Below are 10,819 nucleotides of genomic sequence, written 5' to 3'. Positions count from 1 at the left end.
GACGCCGAAAAACTTTTTTTTGTTGGCAAAATAGCTTCAAAGTTGCTGCTATTAAAAATATCAAATAGCTTAATAAAATATAAAAGATATTCCGCGGTACTTAAAAATCGAGCATTAGGGCACGACAAAAGCCCTGAACTGTATGAAGCGAGCATACCAGAGGCTACAGTGTCGCTCATAACCTGGGATGCCAGCTTCACACTCATTTTTTAAAAGTTATTAGGAAACATAGTTGCTTCAGACAGTTTAGGGGCGCAACGCACGGGATTTTGGGAATCCTTATTATAGAAATGTTCAATGTCATCCCAACTCACCGGACGCGATTTAAAACTGACTTTATTTTTTTGAATTTTCTAAACAATTCCTAGTGCTTTTTAAAAGGTGGGGGCTATCAAAAAAAAAAGAATATATCCTTGCCATTAACCTGAAAATATGGGCGTTCTTCGGTCACTCCTAAAATCCTAGATAAATAGACAAAATTAGATACCTGATCTGAAACAAAATGGCAAGGTATGAGACCTATGTTTTGTGATTGGGTGATGGCCTCAAATATATACTTTTTGGCGATATCTCCGTTACATGAACCATGGACAATGAAATAGGAGAGTGGGTGTGTCCGAGGCATTCCACCAATACCTTGAACCATAAGAGTCATTGCACTATTACCTATACGAGACGTACGATTTTCATCGCCGTAATCTTCTACTCCTATAATCTTATCGGTCGATAGTTTTTCAAATACCGGACTTCATCCGAGAAGTGGCGGTCACAGGCATATAAATATTTTTGCCCATTTTCTCCTACGCCCAATCGTTGTTTCCAAATATTATGCCTAAGAAAAAACAAATATACCCTAAACCTTAATACCTTTACTTATAATAATAAATTGTAAAATCTAATATCGACTACAAATAACCCCAATATTGTTACATTATAACATTTATTAGTATTTACGATACTTTCTACTCGTATTACATTTATTTTACTTATAATTTATAATTATAGTAATATTTACATCTACTACGCTACTCCAAACAACATATTAAATTGGATCTATTAAATATCAAGAATGATAGAAACAAGATTGCGCAATGACGAGTTCAAAATTTTGTTCGTTCTGCGCATCTACGTCACGGTTGACCAACTTACAATCAGCTGATTTTCAGTTGGTTGTTTTTCTTTGCAATAAGAAGCAAATTTGTATTGCAGGCATACAAAATCATGAATATCATCAAATTTAACATCAATATAAGTGAATATTAATAAAAGATATCAATATAAGTGAATATTTTATAGTGAACATTTATCTACATATTCATTGTATTATTTAAAAAGAGACAATCTTTGCTGTGTTTGTGTCAACCATATACATACATTTATGTAAATAAAAAGATTGAATATTTTGTAACCAAGTATCAATTTACTGTTTTATTTAATTTTCTTTTTTTACTAAACATATGTTCAATTATGTTTTTATTTAAGGAACGAATCCTAAAATACATTCTAGCTCTGAAAAATAATTATTTTATTTTCGAGCTACAATTTACAAAATCACTTAAATCTATGTGTTTCTGGACGTAATTTGTACATACTTATATGCAAATCATTACCATTGACGTCGTCAAATATTGCTTGCAAGGCTATCATATGCTCCATCAACATATATGTATTTGCATTTGTTAACATCAATACAATTTTATATAATAATGTTTTCTGTAGTTTTAGGTTTATAATACTATGTACGTTTAATATTTTGATAATTACCAGTTAGAGATAAGTAATTTCCTTCCAAATCTGGTGTGTTGTCGACTACAACATTGCCTTCTTCTGTGATCGCTCCTTCGTTGTGACCAAATATATAGGAACGCAGCCTATATTTGAACTCCTGCCTGTCAGGGTGATCGTGAAGACCGCCTTTTGACCTGATTACGCCAAAAAAATTTTCCAAAACGTCCTGGTTCAATCGATAGGTCAAAATGTAATCAATTTTGTGCTGCTGTCTTAAGCCATCCAGGAGCAATTTCAAAGCATTATTGCTTTGGAGTATACCTGTAAATCATAAGTAAAATCAAAAACTGTAGAAAATCAGCTTATCTAAATATATATGTAGTTTGAGTATTACCTTTTTGGAATGGAAGCAAACCATTTTTACCAATGACTCTCATTGATGAAACCAGCTCGAAACCAAAAATGAATCCATTGTTTTAATGCGGCTTTATCCTTAGGGAAATGAAAAAATCTCCACTTCGTAGCACTATTTTTACCATTGTTATTTTTACAACCGTACACTGCACAACGCATTTTAAAAATATAAAATTTAACAATTAATATAACACTTGAAAACACAATTCGAATTCACTTTCAATAGCGCGGGCGAATAATAAGTCAACCGTGACGTCAGCAAGAACAGCTGACTCAAAGCAAACATGCGCATTGCGTAATCTCTTTCTCTATCATTCTTGATTAAATATTACAATACTATTTACTAAATTACATTACATTTCGCAAGTATAATATATTTTTTATCATGCAATAAATTGCATCTAAAACAATATCAAAATAGGCACAATTTATGAAAAAATATTTCTAAATTTCACTAAATAACTATATTTTTCTACTAGTTAAAATTATTTACGAACCTGGATCCATCCTTCTCCTTGTTGGGGAAATTGAAAATCCGTCGCGCTCCCACGCATCCACGGCATTTTCCTATAATACGTTAGGAAAACAATATATTTATATATGTACATGTATTTACGATGGCTTTAATAATACACTTACCAACTTTATTTTTAGTAAAAACACTTATACACTGTATTTTTAATAAAAAAACCTAAACACTATATTTTCACAACATGTACTCCACAATGAAAAATAACGAACTGATTTTGTTAGTTATTTTTAACGGGATTTTGTCTGGCAGTTCATTGTTTTGCTTGTCACCTGATTCGTAGCCCATGAACTTTCAGTATTGCCATACCAAACCGTGAGATCATGGGCTCTCCCAGAAAGCGAAGAGAGGAGTTTCGGATCAATTTATCCATGGTTGGTGCGCTCTGCTACGGGATAGGCAATCATCGCCATAAACTTTTTCATCAATTGAGACGTTTCGGTAAAAGTTTTACCAATTTTAAAACAAAATTTAATGTTGGCTCGTTGTTCGAAGCTCATTTTCGCACCGATAACACAAACATGCTGACACTTAAAACGCAATAACTTCACTTCCAATCGATGAAATGTCATGAAATTCTCACTGGACAATCGATAAAGATAGCAGATTCTAACGCACCAATCGACATATAGATGCCGCCACCAGGGGCTAGATTCAAAAAGTCCTTTTTACTTTGGAACTCACCTTGTACATATAAAGATGAGTATACAGTGGCAGGTAAAAGTCTATATAAACGCAAAAATTGCATTACAATAGTATACATATAGTACAAACATAATATACATATGTATGTATTTTGGTGCGAAAACTTTACAATTAAACGAATTATTCCACTTTAAAATTTAGTTGGTCCCCCGTTTAGATCAATTCTGTATGTTAAATAGTGGGACCATAATAAAGCAGCCAATCCCTAATAATTTGCACCCTGTTCTCTGGATGCTTATCTTGTAAAAGTAGCTTAAAGTAACCTCAAAAAAGACTAAATTCCAATTCCAGAGGCCGCAACAGCTCTCCAAAATATTACGCTGCTGCTATCATCCTTTGGTTGGTACTAAACTTTTCGGTGCAAACTTAGCTTTAGTGTTGCTTCCAACTTTTTCTATTCCATCGCTATCAAAAATGCTAAGCTTCATTCCATCTGGAAGTAAAAGCTCTTTCCTAAAATCCAGACAGGTTCTTTACGTTCTTTGGAGAATTAAAAACGAAATTTTCGTTTTTTTCGCAAATAAGAGGTTTCCCGTTATCGTTTAAGGTTGTTTGTACTGTTTATAAATAGATACTCTTTTGTTATCTAATTGTTATGTATGTGTTCGGCTAATATTGGAGCAGTGGCTTTTTACTATTTGTTCACTTCTATGAGATTCAAGCTGACGTTTCAATGAGATAGCTACTGCGCGGCCTGACTTCATAACAACCACTATTACTAAAGTTTTTTACTTAATGTTAAATCGTAAATTTTTCAGTTTAATATGATTAAAAAGAAGACTAGAAAAAAAGTGTACGAACACATTTTTCTAAAAAGTTTTGGTACTTTCAGAAACACGAAAACTCTGGGTGTATATAGGCTTTTATCCGCCACTGTTCATGTGTACAATAGATATAAATATAAGTATGAAATTACCCGCAACTTTCATAAATGATGGCCCATATTTGAAGTGTGTGTCGTTGAAGTTATTGTACAAATCAAAAGCTCTACAACTTTTCACCCGCATTCATTCAAAAAGTTTTTCTCAAATCAGAAGATTTGTCATTACAAATCAATGGAGGAGCATTTCTGTGATTTTCCACAAATTTTGAAAGTGTGGGATTTAACCCACAGACGCACCAGTTACTAGTCACGCACTTAAAGCATTGAGAGAAAGAACTCGTCATATGTAAGTTTTCATTATTTAATATTCACGTGTGGTTATTTTTTATGCGTGTATGTATGTATGTATGTATGTAATACTTATTTATGATTTTTAATGAACCGTGCGATCCATGGCATTGAACGTTTTAAGCGATTTTAAATAATTCGTCAAATTATTTAATGTCCACTACTCGTGACTACACAATACTATTACATATGAACACATGCTAAAATTTGTATGTTTGTGCGAACATCAAGTATACAACGTACGATGTAATATTTATTTTTATTCGAAGAATATTTTCAAGGTTGATCCTTTGACATTGATGTGCAGTTTGTGTGAGATGTGACAATGAGTGTGTGTTTAGCAGTTACCAAAAGTGAAGTGGCATTTTTTCTATGGTTTTTACATGCTTTTATTATCTGAAAATAAGTACTATATTTTGAAGAAATGGAGAACATAGTATACTTCCATGAGCAAAAATGGTAAGATATTGTTTATAATTTTAAAACTCTTAATTTATTCTTTAAAATCTATGATGTCTATGGCACGATAGTGGTTGAAAATGTGACGAAAAACTCACGAAGAATCAATGCAGTATGCGACCGTGTCTTATCGTGGTGCAAAAACCAAGAGTTGTAGGCCCGCATAAATCCGGCCTCTTCTTACGAATAACTTCGAGCAAACGACACATAACATTCAAATAGTATTCCTTGTTGACAGTTTGCCAACGACTTACTAAATAGGTCAAGGAAAAGTATTTACAGAGTAACAGCTACCACAACAGGGCACTGGCCATTTGGGGAACACGCATCCAAAATGGGTATGCCCTACAACATCTGCCGTGGCTGCGGAGTAGCAGGGAATAAGGAAACAATCTTCCCACTTTCTCTGCGAATGCCTAGCTCTTCAGCACAGATCCGACACAAACACTTGGAATCCATCTAGCACCAAACCTTGAATGGATTTCCACTAAAAGCATATCGGACATAAGTAGTTTCATCGAAACCTCAAAATGGTTTGAAAGAGAATGTGAAACGTAATAGCAGATACAGGAGGTTCTACGAACAGTGCATCAAAATGGCACATCAAGTGTTAATCGAGCCCGATAGGGCGGCACTCCTACCTACCTACCTACCTGACAGTTTGCCCGGTCGGAAGGAATTTGGAGCGCAACACACCTCGATATCATAGAAAACTGTCAACATTACTTTAATTTTTGACCTGCTTTGACGTTGCTTCGAATCACCTTTGCCACGATATTCGGCCGATTGATCGTCTGTTTCCGGGTCACAAGCATAGATCCAAGGCTCATCACCAGTAGTAATACGTTTCATGACAACCTGGGAGGCATTTGCATTGTCTCACGTTAACGCGACGCTGTTTATCGAGAAAATTTAGTGATTTTATAACCAGTCATGCTTTTAATTTCAACGATGCCAGTAAAATCTCTGACTCTTAAACGTCGATTATCAAGATCATCAGTTGTTGTCATGGTTCGTCGTCCATGCGTTTTCGATCCTCTTACAATAATGTGTACCAATCAAAAACACTTGCTCGCGACAGACAATTATCACCGAAGGTCTTTTCTAACATTCTGAATGTTTCGGCACCAGAAATTTGATTCCAGACTCAAAATTTGTTGAAATATTTCAGAAAGACAAGCGTATACTATACACTAATAATTATTTTGACGTGACATTTGTCACAGATGTCACTGGCAGTCATACCACTATAGAAAAAAATATTTCGACGAATGGATTTTCCCGCGAAATTTAAATTAAAAAGTCTTACAATTTTTTGCCCACAGACAGACGACCATGACTAAATCGACTCAACTTGCATGCTGATTTTTTATATACATACATACTATGCATACACTAGGTAGAAGAAGTCTCCGCTCATCAACAGTAACCTGTTCTTATGTTAAATAAAATCTGCAAAATCGATTCAAATTACAAAATTACCTTACTTAATTAAAATATACATTTTATGCGATACAAAAATAGCTTAAATTATATTCTACGTGTCGAATAAGGAAAAGAAATTTACTTAGTTTACTTCAATACTTAAACTAAGAACATAAAAAGTCTCCGCTCATTAAATTAAAAGCTGAACATTTCAACGAAGTAACAAAATTCAATAGCTTGTGGGATATCCACGTCGCTTTAAGACTTCTGAAAGTCGGTTGGGCATAGAATTAACGAGCTTCCTTGTTTCTTCAAAAGATATTTTCGCCCATTCTTCCAAAATAACTGCTTTAAGCATCTGTTTACTGGTGATTGTACGAGTGCGGATTCTACGCTCCAAAAGTACCCACAGATGCTCAATTGGATTGAGATCTGGTGATTGTGTGGGGGTGTGAAGTAATTTTGGCGCATTGTATAGAAGCCAAAGGCGAACAACGTCGGCGGTGTGCTTAGGGTCATTGTCATGTTGGAAATGATACTCATTAACCAACTCCAATTTCTCAGCACTTTGTTTCATTTGCCTCTTCAATATATTTAAGTAATCAAATTTATTCATTATACCATCAATAAACTCGATTCATCCTACTCCGCTTGCCGACATACACCCCCATAGTAGTACTCCTCCGCCACCATGCTTTACTGTTGAAGAGAGATTGCGGGCTTCTAACGCTGTACCAGTTTTTCTCCATACCAACTGCCTTCCTTTGATCCCAAATATGCAGTATTTCGCCTTCGTTAGACCACAATACCGATTCCCAAAACGATGGAGGTTTATTTATATGCGCATTCGCGAACGCTAAACGCTTCATCCGGTTTTTTAATGAAACAAATGGTTTCTTCCGTGCAACGCGACCTTTGAAGCCAGCCCTTTTTAAGATTTTTCTTGCGGTATCGTTGCAAATTTGTTTTTGGAACTGTTCCTTGACATTCTTTGCAATCTGTAAAGCTGTAATGCCTGGATTTTTCTTCACCAATGATATGACTTTGCGCGTTTCACGATCTGTTAGTTTCTTTGGGCGGCCTGACCGAGGTTTTGACGTAATAACTCTCGTTGTTTTAAATGATTTACAAACGTAGCTAACAGACGACTTCAATCATTAAGCCAATTTCGCGAAATGTTTGGCCACTTTCTCTCAATTTTAAAATTATTTTTCGCTCGTCAACGCTAATTTCTCTTCCTTTCTTATTCATTTTGAGTGAAGCCAAGTGTTTTAAAAAATCTCAGCGTTTAATGAAACTTCTAAACTTTAAATGGCGAACTTTTCGTTTTTCTAAACGAAACTTAGTCAAAACTCCTATCTTCGCGGCGCTAAAGTAAGAATAAACTAAAATATATGTACAGTCACACAGTAAAGTCTACATACCCCCTCAAAAATTGCAATTCTGAGTCATCTATGCACAATGGAAAAACAAAAAACATACCAAACGAACTCTTATTAAGAGCAATAAGATATTTTGACAAATTTTTTTTAATTTTTCTATATTTATTAAAAATATTTCATAAAAATTATTTTCCAAACACAGAAAAGTCTACATACGGCAACACGAAAATGTGGATAAAATGCAACCCTGTATACCAGCAGTGCTGCAAATTATCTCAAGCGTCTTTATAGTGTACCGTTATTTGTAAATAAGCTAATTTCCATACTTTTAATATTTCCAATGTGGTATTATTTCAAAATGAGTAAAGAAATTAGTGTTGAAGTACGACAACTAGTTATAAATTATTATAAAGATAAAAAATCTTTACGTGAGATAGGAAAACTAGTAGGACGTCCAAAGTCAACCGTTCAAACAATAATTCGGAATTATAATATAACGAAAAGTGTACAAAGCAAGCCGAGGAGTGGTCGCCCGCCTAAGCTTTCATCACGAGCAAAGCGTAAAATTGTTGCAGAAGTTCAAGAAAATCCCAGAATTTCGGCAATAGAAATTGCGAAAACCTTGGAAAACTCCGATATTGCTTCAGTGCATCCAGAAACTGTACGAAAGTATTTAAGAGATGGCGGATTTCATAGTCGTGTACCCAGGAAAAAACCGTTTATTAGTGCAATTAATAAACAAAAACGTGTTGATTTTGCTACAAAATATATTGAAGCAGATGAATGTTTTGGGCCAATGTCTTATTTAGCGATGAAAGCAAGTTCAACTTGTTTGTTGTGATGGGAAACAAAAATTTGGCGCAAAAACAAAGAAGCGTTGTTGTCCAAAAATTTGCTTCCTACAGTCAAACACGGTGGCGGTTCCGTAATGGTGTGGGGTTGCATGTCAGCGGCTGGGGTGGGTAATTTAGTGTTTATCGAAACAACAATGGATCGTATGGTGTATCTGAACTTATTAAAAGATAATCTGAGGCAATCCGGGCAGATAAAATTGGTCTTGCAGAGGGTTGGTACTTCCAGCAAGATAATGACCCAAAGCATACTGCACGTATTGTTAAAGAATGGCTCCTATATAATGTACCTCATCAACTTCATTCTCCTCCCCAGTCGCCTGATTTGAACCCTTATAGAGCATTTATGGGATGAATTAGATCGTCGTATCAGAAAAAGAATAATAAAAACAAACAGGACCTAAAAACGCACTACTAGAGGAATGGGATCTTATTTCAACAGACTATACAAAAAAATTGTTTTTTCAATGAAAAACCGATTAAACGCTGTTCTGCAGAGCCGAGGTGGTCCCACTAAATATTGAATAAAATATTATTATTACACTTTTTTTGTTGAAAATACATTTTGATTAGGAGTATGTAGACTTTTCTGTGTTTGGAAAACAATTGTTATGAAATATTTTTAATAAATATAGAAAAATTAAAAAAAAATTGTCAAAATATCTTATTGCTCTTAATAAGAGTTCGTTTGGTATGTATTTTGTTTTTCCATTGTGCATAGATGACTCAGAATTGCAATTTTCGAGGGGGTATGTAGACTTTACTGTGTGACTGTATGCGATGAGCGGACACTTTTTCTGTTCGTTTTGCTCGAGACTAACGGGAAAAGTGCCGTTAACTCGGCAGCGGCAAGACCAAGTACAACAAAATTTTGCATGCGATTAAGGTATATGTACCTGTCGACAAGTCATGTTAGTCAAATGTTTGTTTTGGGTATGATTTCGGCTGGTATTATTTCGTGAAAGTATATTTTCTGCACCATGAGCAGAGACTTTTTCTATCTAGTGTATATGTTTTATACAGTCTCCGATGTTTCCTTTTGGGTATTACAAACTTCGTGGCAAATTGAAAATACCCTGTTCAAGGTATAAATATTCTCTGTGGTTTAAAAATTCTTTGATATCAACGTGCAATATATGTTCGAAGAATTTTATGAAAACAATTCTATATAAATCCCTTAATTACATTTTATTGTCCCTCAAAAAAATTTTAAAAAAAAATGCTTTACATTAGAAGTGTCTTTTATGGTTTGCCATATTAAACTGCGAAATGAAACAACTCGAAAAAAAACAAAAATGCAACGTAAATACATAAGTCATGGGTGAATTTATTACATCAGAAGTCAAAGAAGAGAAGATACCGGAATCGGAACGAATTCGGACATAAAAAAGGCAAACGGGGTATCTCACAAGCCGCAACGTTCAAAGCAACAATCTTTAAGAATATAAAACTGTAACAACCATTTTATGAGTTGTGGCTGACGAGGAAACAATAAACGAAAAAGGTTTGTACCTGTTATCATCAGAGGGACGGAACCACAAAGTTACATCACGGAAACTGTATGTGCTCGTAAAAGTATTAAAAAAATACTAAAATTGACAATGACTTTGAATTCATTAAAATTCAATGTTTTATGTTTCTTAAACATATGAAGAAACGAAGAGAAATATTACAATAACTGTAAATAAAACACTGGTTACAATCATGATTTAATTATACATACGCATAAGGTTGTGTTACTTCAAAACGTGCTTCCCCTTAGCAAACCCTTTTTTAAGCCATAATAATAATAATAATAATAATAATAAAACTTTCTTTTTTGTTTTTCTCCTGACTTTTCTGTTAATATTTTGATGATTTTGAAACATTTTCATGGAATGCAAGGTTACCTACGTTCATAGAATACAAAGACCAACAACTTCATATCTGCAGTGGCTCGAATTTTAACACAATGGTAAGTTATATTACAGCTTTTTTTTTAATTTTTGCCTTATTTCATTTTAGATCATTATTTGCAATTCTCTCATTCATTACACACTAATTTAGCCTTAGGGCTATACCAGTGTGATACTTTCAAAAAAAACTTTTTTTTCTGCTTTTTCAATAGTTTATATATTCAAAAATATCCTGTAAAATCGGCAAGGGCGTATCTTGA

Source organism: Bactrocera tryoni, unplaced genomic scaffold (genome assembly GCF_016617805.1).
Source record: "Bactrocera tryoni isolate S06 unplaced genomic scaffold, CSIRO_BtryS06_freeze2 scaffold_613, whole genome shotgun sequence".
Lineage (NCBI taxonomy): Eukaryota > Metazoa > Arthropoda > Insecta > Diptera > Tephritidae > Bactrocera > Bactrocera tryoni.
This window is presented reverse-complemented; position numbering follows the sequence as displayed.